Here is a 15,235-nt window from a genome sequence, read left to right as displayed (position 1 = left end):
TGGGGGGCTGAGAACTCTGATGTGAAGGACTGAGGACTATAAAGGGAATGTGGGGACTGAGGACTCTGATCGGAAGGGGGGTGCTGAGGACTCCGATGTAAAGGAGGGGAGAGTACTCCAATGTGAAGTGGGGGGGGGAGTGAGGACTCCAATGTTAAGGGGACTGTGGAATCCAATGTGAAAGTGGGGGGTGCTGAGGACTCCGGTGTGAAGGAGGGGTGCTGAGGACTCTGATGTGAAGGAGGGGTGCTAAGGACTCTGATGTGAAGGAGGGGTGCTAAGGACTCTGATGTGAAGGAGGGGTGAGGACTCCGATGTGAAGGGGGGGATGTAAAGGGTACCGTGACTAAAAAAAGGTTGAGAAGTACTGATGTGCACTACCACTGCTGATATCCTTCTGAAAATGCTGGTTTCCTGGCTGTCTTTGGCTTCATTGTCACTGACCTGGAACAAGCATGCAGCCGATTATGTTAGCACAAAGCCGGACCCCTGCCTATATGCTCCAGGCAAGAGACACCAATAAATCACCATCATAGCCAGGCGACTGGCATTTCAAGGAGGAAGGATCAGCAATGGCCGCCTCCACATTTTTAGTCTTATGGGTTCACCTCCAGATACAGAAATACAACTTTATCTAAAAGAACAATAAATAACCGCCAATGACCAGGGGGTTCTCTTCAGTGGCCACAAACATTACAATCTGCCCGCATTTCGCTCCCCATATGCAATTCCAGCTGCGTTTTCAGAGCGGTGAATTGGGAACGGGGCCCGGGGTTTTATCTACATGAGCATTAAACATTCTCCACTTTTGAAAACCCACCCCGAGTTCACATGCAGTTCTGAGGGGGTACTGCATTTATTTTTCTCCATCAAGACTTTTTTTTTTTTTTACTAACATATTTCACCACCATTGGGTGAGACCTTACTCAGGTCGCTTTACTGCGCTTTGTGCACCAAAACGCCTTAATGGCTTCCCAATAGAAAGCGTTTCTGAGCAGTTTTCTGTTGAATGGTGCACTGTGCATTTTTTTAGGCTGCTGCTTCTGTGTATACTGTCACATGACATCATTGTGGCTGTGTGAGGTGGGTACTGGGCATTTCAGTGCCAGAAAAAATGCATCCTGTAGAGCAGAGGTCCCCAACCCCCGGGCCTGCGGACCCGTACTGGTCCATGCCCTGTTTGCAGCTGGGCCACGGCGGCTGTACTGAAAGAGGTGCGGCGGGCGAGCAGAGAGATGACATCATCGTCTCCTCCTGCCCGCCCACCTCGCATCAGGAATGCCGTACCGCTGGGGAAAGGCTGCAAGAAGAGGGATACATGTAAGTGTATCCACTGCAGAAAACATTTACAAGTTGGCACACTGCATCTGGTGACAGGAGACAGCGGCAAGTGACAAGCTGCATCTGGTGACAGGAGACAGCGGCAAGTGATAAGCTGCATCTGGTGGCAGTCAATGGGGCAAATGGCAAGCTGCATCTGCTGGCAGGTGACGGGGGCATGTAACAAGCTGCATCTGGTGGCAAGCGATGGCAGCAAGGGATAGACTGCATCTGGTGGCAGGTGATGACGGCAAGTGACACGCTGCATCTGGTGGAAAGTGACGGCTGCAAGGGACACGCTGCATCTGGTGGCAAGATACACGCTGCATCTGGTGGCAGGCGATGGCGGCAATGGACACGCTGCATCTGGTGGCAGGCGAAGGCGGCAAGGGGCAGGCTACATCTGGTGGCAAGATACACGCTGCATCTGGTGGCAGGCGATGGCGGCAATGGACACGCTGCATCTGGTGGCAGGCGAAGGCGGCAAGGGGCAGGCTACATCTGGTGGCAAGATACACGCTGCATCTGGTGGCAGGCGATGGCGGCAATGGACACGCTGCATCTGGTGGCAAGATACACGCTGCATCTGGTGGCAGGCGATGGCGGCAATGGACACGCTGCATCTGGTGGCAGGCGACGGCGGCAAGGGGCAGGCTGCATCTGGTGGCAGGCGACGGCGGCAAGGGACAGGCTACATCAGGTGGCAAGATACACGCTGCATCTGGTGGCAGGTGATGGCGGCAATGGACACGCTGCATCTGGTGGCGAGATACACGCTGCATCTGGTGGCAGGCGATGGCGGCAATTGACACGCTGCATCTGGTGGCAGGCGACGGCGGCAAGGGGCAGGCTACATCAGGTGGCAAGATACACGCTGCATCTGGTGGCAGGCGATGGCGGCAATGGACACACTGCATCTGGTGGCAGGCGGTGGCAGCAAGGGACACACTGCATCTGGTGGCAGGCGACAATGGCAAGTGACACGCAGCATCTGGTGGTAGGCAATGGTGGCATGTGACACGCAGCATCTGGTGGCAAGTGACAGTGGCAAGTGACACGCTGCATCTGGTGGCAGGCGATGGTGGCAATGGACACGCCGCATCTGGTGGAAAGCGACAGCTTCAAGGGACACGCTGCATCTGGTGGCAGGGGATAGCGGCAAGGGACACGCTGCATCTGGTGGCAGGCAATGGTGGCAAGAGACACGCTGCATCTGGTGGCAGGCAATGGTGGCAAGAGACATGCTGCATCTGGTGGCAGGCGATGGTGGCAAGAGACAAGCTGCATCTGGTGGTAAAAGATGGAGGCAAGAGGCACGTTGCATCTGGTGGCAGGCGAAGGTGGCAAGAGACATGCTGCATCTGGTAGTAGGTGATGGTAGCAAGAGACACGCTGCATCTGGTGGCAGGCAATGGTGGCAAGAGATACGCTGCATCTGGTGGCAGGCGATGGTGGCAAGTGACACGCTGCATCTGGTGGCAAGTGATGGTGGCAAGAGACATGCTGCATCTGGTGGCAGGCGATGGTGGCAAGGGATATGCTGCATCTGGTGGCAGGCGATGGTGGCAAGTGACACTTAGGGCTCCTACTAATTCTGCATTAGGGTGAGTGAACTATTTCATTCTATAATACAATATAATAATAGAAATAATGCGCCCCAAGATTTCGCCCACGATACCGGTCCCCGGTTGGAGACCACTGCTGTACAGACAAGGCTTAAGATAGCCACCATATAATGCCCACGCACTGAGGTGTAGTGTTTGTGGTGCAACATTTACAAGGTTAAAACAAACAGCAAGAAGGCAACACATCCACCGCAGATCGCTTTTCAGGGGCCGCACATATGAATGAGCCCTTAAAGAGAGCAGGCAGCACTGCTGACAAACTCCACCCATTCAAGCAAACAGAGACGTACCACAACCGCCCCACAAACACAAGCAGTGCACTTGGTTGCAGCGCGTTGGAGCAGCATTTCCAGGATTAAAACAGGCAGCAAAAGGAGACGTCATATCGCCTCTGAAAATAGTTCCAAATGAGGATCGCTTTTCAGAGGCGTAGAAATTTTGGTGCACGCCTAAAGCCAGCCTCAGGCCCCCTGCACGCTATGATGCGCAGCAGCAGGCGTTTCTGTGCACTCTGGGCGTGTTTCGTCAACGCACTCATGTCGCTTCGCCCTTTGAGCGTTAGGATGCGTCAGCCCAACCTGGAAACAATCACGCGTCCGCTTGCTGCGTTTGAGGTTCCATTAACAATGAACAGCACTACAAGTACAGCGTGCGTTTTTTTATTTTTGCACATTTCATAAACACGTGATCTCGGGTGCATTCACGAAACACTCTGGTGTGAATTGGGGCCCTAATGTAATTTCATGTTATCTGGAAATTGCCATTTTCCGTTAGATGAATCCCCAGAGATCCTGCCTTAAAGGCCTATGATCAGACACTTCCTGTTACAGGGTGACAACACTCTGTCCCCGTTTCCCAATTACACTCCTGCGTTGTCACATTGACACACAGACTTCCGTTGGAGACGGAGTCATCATTTCTGCACATTAGACAGTTGAAGCCCATTCTGAGAAAGGCCATGGAGCCTTCACTGAAGTGGCTGCAAAGAGGTGGCAGGAGATCAGCAGCCCTGAGATGGAACAGACAGGGATTTGTTTAGAGAAATGAAATGTATCGGTTGGGGGACTTGCATCTACATTGGGCGTATGGTTTTAGTAAATGGGTCAGGGGGCATGATAAGGAGAGGAGCTGGGGACACGCCATCCGCGATCCTGCGGTGTCAGCCTTCTTATTTTATCCCCCCGGGGTCACATTTCTCTGACCTGTTAGGGGAGAGATTGCAGGAACAGATGTGTAATGAGGACACGTATAAGGGGGGGGGGGGGTCTGTCCGCGGTGATCTAGGCCAACGCCAGGGGGGGGGGGTTTCCTTTAATCTCCTGTTGCACTGACTTGCAGCACGATCAGACAAGTCAGGTCATGTCCGAATGACTCGGCTCTATGGGCTTAACCCCTCCATACTGGCTCAGCGGCGGCGGTTTTCAGAGACGCCGTTTTCCTTCTATAACTGAAAATGAGTTATTTAAAGAAAGACTCCGCTAAACATTTATCTGCTTCTCCATCATGCAAGGAGACACGTCAGCTGACATGGCTGAAAATGCACATTTTCTGGCTGCAAGCTTTGACACAAAACAAGCATGCCCCAAGTTTGATCTCCCTATCTCTACGTCTGATCTGCGTTAGTCATGGGGTTTACTGAAGCCAAGATGTCAGGAGGTCTGGCATTTTCAGAAAGAGAGGTTGGCGATGATACGGTACTAAGGACTAAGGTGTTCATGTTATCACTCACTCAAAGCTTTCTCTGCCAGTATTGAGGGGGGGGGGGGGTCATCTTGAGCCTGCTACATCATGGAAATGAAGACATATCAGAAAAGGAAAGGGTTAAACCCAAAGGCATGACTACAACCTTCAGGGCCCCGGTGCAAAAAGCCCTGAAGGGCCCCCCCTGACCGCAGGGGCCCTTTCTTCTGACCCCAGGGCTCCTCCCTTTGGGCCCAACCCCTTCCCCCTGTTCCCCCAGGTCCTTTACTCCCATTGTGGGGCCCTTTCCATCAGCCCTGGGGCTCTTTCCTCCAAACCCAGGGTCCTTCACTCCGGGCCCGGCCCTTTCCCACTTATCCCCAGGCTCTTTTCTTTGGTCCCAGGGCCCTTCACTTCAAACCCAAGGCTCTTCCCTTCGGGCCCGGCGCCTTCCCACTTATCCCCGAGGCCCTTTACTCCCATTGTGGGGCCCTTTCCATCAGCCCTGGGGCTCTTTCCTCCAAATCCGGGGCCCTTCACTCCAGGCCTGGCCCTTCCCACTTATCCCCAGGCCCTTTACTCCCATTGCAGGGCCCTTTCTATCAGTCCAGGGGCCCTTTTCTCTGGTCCTAGGGCCCTTCCCTTGAAACCCAGGGCTCCTCACCTTGGGCCCGGCACCTTCCCACTTATCCCAAGGCCCTTTACTCCCGTTGCAGGGCCCTTTCTATCAGTCCAGGTGCCCTTTTCTCTGGTCCTAGGGCCCTTCCCTTCAAACTCAGGGCTCTTCCTCTTGGGCCCAGCACCTTCCCACTTATCCCCAGGCCCTTTACTCCCCTTGCAGGGCCCTTCCCTTCAGTCCTGGGACCCTTTCCTTTCACCCCAGAGACCTTCCCTCCAAACCCAGGGCCTTTCCCCATGGGCACGGCCCCTACCCACTTATCCCCAGGCCCTTTACTCCCGTTGCAGGGCCCTTCTCTTCAGTCCTGGGACCCTTTCCTCTCACCCCAGAGACCTTCCCTCCAATCCCAGGGCCTTTCCCCATGGGCACGGCCCCTCCCCACTTATACCCAGGCCCTTTACTCCAGTTGCGGGGCCCTTTCCATCAGTCCTGGGGACCTTTGCTATGAACCTAGGGCCCATCCCTCCAAACCTGGGGCCCTTCCCTTCAGGCCGGCCCCTTTTCACTTATCCTTGGGCCTTTTACTCCCATTGCAGGGCCCATTCCATCAGTCCTGGGGCCCGTTTCTCTGGTCCCAGGGCCCATCCCTCCAAACCCAAGGGCCCTTCCCTCTGGGCCTGGCCCCTTCCCTCTGATCCCCAGGCCCTTTACTTCCATTGTGGGACCCTTTATAAGCCCCGGTTTGCACTGCGACACATAAAGTCGCATGACAAGTCAAAACACATTCATTTCAATGGGTACCTAGCATGGTGCAATTTAAGTGCAATAGACTGCAATATTAAATCACAAAAGTCGCAAGCAAGTTGCAAGGAATTCGCAATCAAGTCACACGACTTTGGGGGAGCAGAAGTGTGAACTGAGCCTTATGGTATGCAGCACCCCCAGTGCAAGTGTGACCTTTGCGACCCTGGTAGTTCCACCGCAGGTTAAACCCCCTTCTGTCTTTTTATTTTTCTTTTAGTGTCCCATTGTGGTTGTTTCCCCTTACTTCCTGTCCAGAAGACACAACAGGAAGTACAAGAAAATCCCTACAAAGTGATGGAAATCCCCTATAAGTTATTACTGGGTGTCACCCACTAGAAGATTTCCCCTCTATTCCTGTTTTGTTGGATTTCCCATCAGCCCCTGTACAGGTGACAGTGGTCCCCAGGACCAATAGAGAGGGCGAATCTCCCTAGTGGGGTCACAGACAGGAATCAGCACCTGAACGTAGAAGGGATGAGGACTTCACATATTTCATAGGATTCCAGTCCATCTTTACAGCCCATGACAAAAAAAAAACCACCAGCGCGTTTCGAGGCTCAGAGCTCCCCTTTCTCAGGGCTGGAAATAATGAATGAAAACTACCAGACTACGGATTGGATAAAAACGTGATTTGGGTCGCTGATCTGGGATATGGAATGGAGGAAGAGTCGCACAGAGTCACGTGACTAGAGCCTGCAGGACCTTCCACAAGCACTGTGCAAAGCCTGCTGAAAAACTCAGATTGACGTATAAATAAAGGCATTTTTTAGTGTTGGATAGAGTAATATATCTTTATTTCATTTAAAGGCATCCATTCCTGAACACATAGGGACCTAATCACGGCTACGGAATTCAGCCCCATCCAGCTACAGCCTCCCATAGACTTTGACAGGCTGCAAGACAGTGGGCGCTGGACCGCGCCTGCCCCTCCCAGAAGCACTGAAACACCAGGAGCACCTAGACAGCCCTGCGTGCCAGGGGCCTTATCATTTTTGCATTTTTTTGTAAAACGTGATTAAAAGGAATCGTTTTAGACCTGAAAATTTGTTAAACCCCCAAAGAGTCTATATTGTCAAAAAGCAGAGACTCTGGAGAATAAAATGGTGGTTGTTTCAATGTTTTAAGTCAAACGATATTACATAACTCCCAACTGTCCCTGATTTGGAGGGACTGTCCCTGATTTGGAGCAATGTCCCTCTGTCCCTCGTTCCTTCTCATTTGTCCCTCATTTTGGTCTGATCTATATAGTTGTATATAAAATGCACTTTTTATCTATCAAAAAGTGTTTTCCAGCGCTAAATCTTTCATCTGATTTCTAAATGGCTGCATTTGTAACCAATATAAAGGAATAGTAGTGGTGAAAAAAGCCCTTGTGGGTTTAACCAATCTTTTTCATTTTTTGTACAATTCTCCTTTAAGGGGGCGTGACAAGGGGCGTGTCCTATGCCTGCATACTTTTGCTGATAGGTGTCCCTCATTCCCATCTCAAAAAGTTGGGAGGTATGATATTAGCGCAACAGTTTATCAAGTGCAAGTTTTCAGTAAAAAAAAATACACACTTAGGTGAATTTGAGCGTTTTATTTAAACAGGTCCCACTGAAGGAGACCTCCTCCATTGAAGCTAAAGTGCAGATCGTGCTCCATTAGCATCTTCCCAGGCAAAAGTGACAGCCAAACCCGGGCCCACAGGCGGGACAATGAAGCTTGGAAAGCATGGTTGCATGCAGAAGCACACTACCGGGGGTTTGTGGAAGTAGGGTTGCCACCTGTCCCAGATTCACCCGGACAGTCCGGGTTTTGAATCTTGTGTCCGGTTTTCAGTCCGCCTGAAAACCAAACTGTGGCTCACTAAGGTAGCTGGAGAGAGGATTAGGCATTCTCCTCCCTCCATCCTGCAGGGGGCGATAGAGAGCCAGCACTGAGACTGAGAATTCACCTTAGTCTCAGCACGGCACTGCAAGAGAATGAACACAGACTGGACTGAAGAAGGAGGGCCACTTTCTATGCAGTTTCTGATCTGTCAATACAGAGGAAAAAGGGGGGACAACTCTGATGTATGGAGGGACACCTGGGGGCACCTAAAGTAAGGGGGGATTGTGATGTGTGGAGGGACTCTGATGGGGACACCTGATGTAAGGGGGCACTCTACTGGAGAGACCTGATGTATAGGGGGACTCTGATGGGGACATCCAGGGTCAGGACAAGGGCTTGGCTGGAGGGGCATCCCTGTGCTATCACGTGAGGTGAGGGGTGTCACAGGAAGATTGGAGGGGAATGGATTTATGTTGGAAGGGAGAATTTGGGGGGCAGCAGGTCTATGGAGATTTGTGTTGGGAGGGGGGATGGGGAGAAGAAGATTTGTGCTGGGAGGGAGGCATTTGGGGGAGAAGATGTGTACTAGGAGGAGAAATTTTAGTGGTAGAGTATTTGTGTTAGGAGGGGTGAAATTTTTTTTTTTTGGAGGGGGGCCAAAGATATCTCCTGAGAGGTAGGATTTCATCAGGGGGCGGATTTGTACTGGGAGGAGGGGGAATTTATGCTTAGGGGGAAACATACAGGTTAGTGCTCAGTGTTATTGTGGGGGGGGGGGGTATTTTGCTGACAAATAATGCTCATAAATCTTGGGCGGGGGTGCAATTTGGCATGTTTACCCTGGGCTCTAGATGCCCTTGTCCTGGCACTGAGGGCACCAGATGTATAGGAGGACTCTGATGGGGACACCAGATGTATAGGAGGACTCTGATGGGGACACCAGATGTATAGGAGGACTCTGATGGGGACACCAGATGTATAGGAGGACTCTGATGGGGACACCAGATGTATAGGAGGACTCTGATGAGGACACCAGATGTATAGGAGGACTTTGATGGGGACACCAGATGTATAGGAGGACTCTGATGGGGACACCAGATGTATAGAGGGGCTCTGATGGGGACACCCGATGTAAGGGTGACTCTGATTGGGACACCTGATGTAAGGGTGACTCTGATTGGGACACCTGATGTAAGGGTGACTCTGATTGGGACACCTGATGTAAGGGTGACCCTAATAGGGACACCAGATGTAAGGGGGGCTCTGATGGGGACACCAGATGTATAGGGAGACTCTGTTGGGGACACCTGATGTATAGGGGGACTTTGATAGAGACACCAGATGTTTAGGGGAACTCTAATGGGGACACCAGATGTAAGGGGGGCTCTGATGGGGACACCAGATGTATAGGGGGGCTCTGATAGGGTCACCTAATGTAAGGGTGACTCTGATGTGGACACCAGATGTATAGGGGGACTCTGATGGGGACGCCAGATGTTTAGGGGGACTCTGATGGGGAGACCAGATGTAAGGGGGGCTCTGATTGGGACACCAGATGTATAGGGGGGCTCTGATAGGGTCACCTAATGTAAGGGTGACTCTGATGTGGACACCAGATGTATAGGGGGACTCTGATGGGGACGCCAGATGTTTAGGGGGACTCTGATGGGGAGACCAGATGTAAGGGGGGGGACTCTGATGGGGAAACCAGATGTATAGGGGGGGACTCTGATGGGGACAACTGATGTAAGGGGGCACCTAACTGGGGATATCTGATGTACAGTAAGGGGGCTCTAATGGGGACACCAGATGTAAGGGGGCACTCTACTGAGGACACCTGATGTAAGGGAGACTCTAATGGGGACACCAGATGTAAGGGGGGGACTCTACTGAGGACACCTGATGTAAGGGGACTTTGATGGGGACACCAGATGTAAGGGAGACTCTGATGGGGACACCAGATGTAAGGGGGGGGGGGGGGGACTCAACTGAGGACACCTGATGTAAGGGAGACTGTGATGGGGACACCAGATGTAAGGGGGGACTCTACTGGGGACACCTGATGTAAGGGGACTTTGATAGGGACATCACATGTAAGGAAGGACTCTGATGGGTGCACTAGATGTCAGGGGGCACACTGATGGGGACATCAGATGTAAGGGGGCACACTGATGGGGACACCAGATGTAAGGGGGCACACTGATGGGGACACCAGATGTAAGGGGGCACACTGATGGGGACACCAGATGTATAGGGGGGACTCTGATGGGGACACCAGATGTAAGAGAGACTCTGATGGGGACCCCAGATTTAAGGGGGAACTCTGATGGGGACACCTCATGTAAGGGGGGGACTCTGAAGAGGACACCTGATGTATAGGGGGACATTGATGGGAACACCTTATGTAAGGTGGTTTAGTTTTCTTTTACTTGAAACATGGATGTGATTGACCCACTTTTATGTTATATTAGAGCGCAATTCGGACCTCGGCTGGCAGAAAATTCTACAATCTCACTGTATTCCCCCTGCACTAGGTGGACATTTTTGCAATGCAGGAATGTGCATAAAATTGCATGCAGTCTTGCAATACACAGACACACACACAGGCCTTTTGCAGGTGTGCAGTGATAATGACACAACCACACACTTTGCATTGTGCTCATTCACCTGCAGTAAAACGTATGGTAACAAGATACTATGCAGCACAATTTTTTACAAAGGTTATACAGGTTTTACATCTAGTTGTACAACATGTTGTACTACTTGTTTTTCATTTGTTTTGTACACAACAAAAAATGAAAATAAATTGCTGTGCACCGCTAAAGTGTTCAGGTTTTGGCTTGAAGAATAGTTGGCAACCGTACGTTGAAGTGATCGGACAGCTGTACAGCACGGTATGTACTTGTTTTAACCCTGAAAATGCTGCACAACCACACACATTGCGTTGTACGGTGGTCACAGTGTGGTCCTTGGAAGTGACCTTGGCCCTTGGGGGGGGCTGTGCAGCACATTATGTACCATGCGTTACGTGCATTAGCGAATTGTGGTTCCTCCCCTCTTAAAAAGCGATCCGTGGTGGATACTGTTTTAAGCCTGAAAATGCTGCACCACTACGCCACAGCCACGTGCGTTGCGTTGCATGGCAGTTGCGGCGCAGCCCCATTCACTTGCTGCTTCATTTTTTGCCGGCATGTGTACAACCCTGAGTGGTTACATCTACTTGTTCAAGAGGGAGGTCAGGGGGCCGTAAAACCACGGTTTAACCTCATACTTTTAGTTTACCAACCTCATGTCTGAACAATCCATTACAGTGAGGGGAAAAAGTATTTGATCCCCCTGCTGATTTTGTACTTTTGCCCACTGACAAAGAAATGATCAGTCTATAATTTTATTGGTAGGTTTATTTTTAACAGTGAGAGACAGAATAACAACAAAAATATCCAGAAAAACGCATTTCAAAAAAGTTATAAATCGATTTGCATTTTAATGAGTGAAATAAGTATTTGACCCCTTCCCAAAACATGACTTGGTGGCAAAACCCTTGTTGGCAATCACAGAGGTCAGATGTTTCTTGTAGTTGACCAGAGGAGGTTTGCACACATCTCAGGAGGGATTTTGTCCCACTCCTCTTTGCAGATCCTTTCCAAGTCATTAAGGTTTTGAGGCTGACGTTTGGTAACTCGAACCTTCAGCTCCCTCCACATATTTTATATGGGATAAAGGTCTAAAGACTGGCTAGGCCACTCCAGGACCTTAATGTGTTTCTTCTTGAGCCATTCCTATGTTACCTTGACCGTGTGTTTTGGGTCATTGTCATGCTGGAATACCCATCCACGACCCATTTTCAATGCCCTGGTTGAGGGAGGGAGGTTCTCATCCAAGATTTGATGGTACATGGCCCCGTCCATCATCCCTTTGATGCGGTGAAGTTGTCCTGTGCCCTTAGCAGAAAAACAACCCCAAAGCCTAAAGTTTCCACCTCCATGTTTGACAGTGGGGATGATGTTCTTGGGGTCATAAGCAGTGTGACGGGAATCACTTTGGGTGGGGAGCCCGTGGAACCCAGCTTACCTTAGAGAGGTCGGGAAACTCCTTGTCCAGTCCCCCAGGTTCCTCTTATGTATAACTTACAGGGTCTATTAGGGGCACAGGGTGACCGAGAACCCCAGTTGGGTCTGATCTGAGTGCTGAAATTACACTCAGAACTCACAGAGCAGAGCTCAGTGAGGAGAGCTCTGAGAGCTGATTGGAGAGAAGAAAGACACCCCCCTTCAGACAGCACACAGGAACAGAGCTGAGGCTGTCGATCACAGGCTGCGTGCTGGATCTCCCTCCCCTGTCATCATTTTTCGTCAGGCTTTTACTGATGTCTGTGTCCCCAGCTGGAAAAATTCACCATCTATTCCTGGTGAGACAAAAAGGGATATCCAAATTAAAGTTGGGGAGAGTTTAATCCAAAACTAAAAGAAAAAGCTTTGGTTAGGCGTACATTTTAAAACCGCTGTCATGTAGGGTTGCCAACCTCCCACAGCATTTTTTTACTGACAAAATATGGCAATTTACTGGCGGAGCACATTTTTTATTGGCCACCTGAGAAATTACAGAACTCCTATTGAAAACTAACACAGTGTAAACATGATATGGAAACACTGACAATACCTATAACAAAGTAATTTGCTTGATTTACGCTTAAAAAGTCAACACGGCGTGAAATTATCTGCCCCTGATATTTACTGGCAGTTGTAAAAAAAATCACAGATTTTTACAAACTGTCAGTAAATTTACTGGCGGTTGCTGTCATGTGATCATAGGAGGGCAGTTTCTGGATCAGAACCCATGTCATGACCTGAGCACCTTTGCTGGGAAAGGATTCTATTAAAGATTCCTGAACGTATGACAGAGTTATTATTATTATTATTATTATACAGGATTTATATAGTGCCAACAGTTTACGCAGTGCTTTACAATATACTGTAAAAGGGAGACAATACAGTTATAATACAATAAAATACAAGAGGATTAAGAGGGCCCTGCTCAGAAGAGCTTACAATCTAATAGGGTGGGGCAGGTGGTACAAAAGGTTTTAACTGTGGGGAATGAGCTGATAGAAGTGGTAAAGGATTAGTTGGAGACATGATAGGCTTTCCTGAAGAGATGAGTTTTCGGGGATCGCCTGAAGGTAGCAAGAGTAGAGGATAGCCGGACAGGTGGAGGTAGCGAGTTCCAGAGGATAGGGGAGGCTCTGGAGAAATCCTGGAGACGAGCATGGGAGGAGGAGACGAGAGAACTTGAGTGTAGGAGGTCTTGAGAAGAGTGGAGAGAACGATTTGAGTGATATTTAGAGACAAGATTGGTGATGTAGCTCGGGGCAGAGTTGTGAATGGCTTTGTATGTTGTGGTTAGTATTTAGAATATAATTCGCTGGGTGATTGGGAGCCAGTGTAGGGATTGGAGGAGAGGGTTGGCAGCCATTGAGCGGTTGATAAGGTGGATAAGTCTGGAAGCAGCATTCATGATAGACTGAAGAGGGAAGGAGCCTATGGAGAGGCAGACCAATGAGAAGGGAGTTGCAATAGTCAAGGCGAGAGATAACAAGGGAGTGAATGAGGAGCTTGGTGGTTTTATTTGTTTCAGATGTTATGGAGGTGAATTCTACAAGCCTTTGTCAACGATTGGACTTGAGGCTGAAATGACAAGTCAGAGTCTAGGATTACACCTAGTACCCTGGTGTGAGGGGAGGGACTGATAGTTGCATTGTTGATTTTGATGGAAAAGTCATGGAGGGGGGCACGAGCAACAGTTTTAGAGAGATTTCGTTTAAGGAAGTGGTGCGACATCCATGCTGATATGTCAGTTAGTAAGTTAGTAATGCAAGAGGAGACTGAAGGAGTGAGGTGAGGAGTAGACAGATAAATTTGGGTGTCATCAGCGTATAAGTGGTATTGGAAGCCGTGGGCGGTTATCAAGTGACCAAGGAAGGGGGTATAGATAGGGAAGGGGTCCAAGAACAGAGCCTTGGGGGGCCCCCACAGAAAGGGGCAATGGAGAGGAGGAGACAGAGTTGTAGGTGACACTGAAGGAACGCTGTGATAGATAGGCAGAGAACCAAGATAGAGCAGAATCTCGGAGGCCAAGGGAATGTAGTTTATTGAGAAGGAGCGGGTGGTCAACAGTATCAAAGGCCGCAGAGAGGTCAAGTAGTAGGAGTATGGAGTACTGGCTGTTGGTTTTAGCAGTTAGTAAATCGTTAGTGAGTTTTAGTAAGGCAGTTTCTGTGGAGTGCTGCGAGCGAAAGCCAGACTCCAAGGGGTCAAGAAAGTCATTTTCACTGAGGTAGGAGCTAAGACGATTGTAGACTAAGCGTTCTAGAAGTTTAGAGGTGAATGGGAGCAATGAGATGGGTCTTAAGTTGTTTAGGTTGGTGAGGGCTTTTTAAGTATGGGAGTGATCTGCACATGTTTTAGAGGGGAGAGAAAGGTACCACTAGAGAAAGAGAGATTAAAGATTTGAGTGAGGGAGCATAGGATAGAAGAATAGGGTGACCGTAGTAGTTGCGAGGGAACAGGATCCAAGGGACAATTGGTTAAGTGGGCATCTGAGAAAAGTTTTGTAACCTCTTCAGTAGTAGCCAATTCAAAAGAGGAGAGTGTTGACTGTGCTGTTAGGCAAGGTATGTTGGGTGGGGAAGATGTACGCGAAGTGGAGGTGTCCTCACGAATTGCATCAATCTTGTCTTTGAAGTGATTGGCAATCTCTTGGGCAGTGAGTGAGTTAGTGGGTAGAGGAGGTGGGGGACGAAGCAGAGAGTTAAAGGTTGAGAAGAGCCGACGGGGACTGGATGACAAAGTATTAATAAGAGAGACAAAGTAGGCTTGTTTGGCAGCATGGAGGCAGGAATTGTATTTTAGAAGGGCATATTTATGTAGGGTGAAGTCTTGCAGGCATTTGGTTTTGCGCCACAGTTGTTAAAGAGTACGGCAATGTCTCTTGAGATTTCTAGTGTTGTCACTTTGCCAGGGTTGTAACGATCGGGGCCTGATTCTGTGTGTGGTTAGAGGAGCAAGTGCATCTAGTGATGATGAGAGTGAACTGTTGTAGACAGAGGTGGCCAGGTCAGGACAGGACAGGGGAGAGATTATGTCATAGAGGTGGTCAGTAGCAGAATAGAGAAGAGAAGGGTTAAAGTGGTGAAGGTTTCTACAAGTAATTGTTTGCTGCTTGGAGGGATGGGAGGTTGGAGGGAAGGATACAGTGGAAGTAATGAGGTTGTGATCAGAGAGAGGAAAGGGGGTGTTGGTGAGGTTGCCAGGGTTGCAGAGATGGGAGAATACAAGGTCAAGGGTATTACCATTGGAGTGAGTGGAAGTATGTGTCC

This window comes from Aquarana catesbeiana, linkage group LG12, assembly GCF_042186555.1.
Source record: "Aquarana catesbeiana isolate 2022-GZ linkage group LG12, ASM4218655v1, whole genome shotgun sequence".
NCBI classification, from domain to species: domain Eukaryota; kingdom Metazoa; phylum Chordata; class Amphibia; order Anura; family Ranidae; genus Aquarana; species Aquarana catesbeiana.
Note: the sequence above shows the minus strand (reverse complement) of the source record.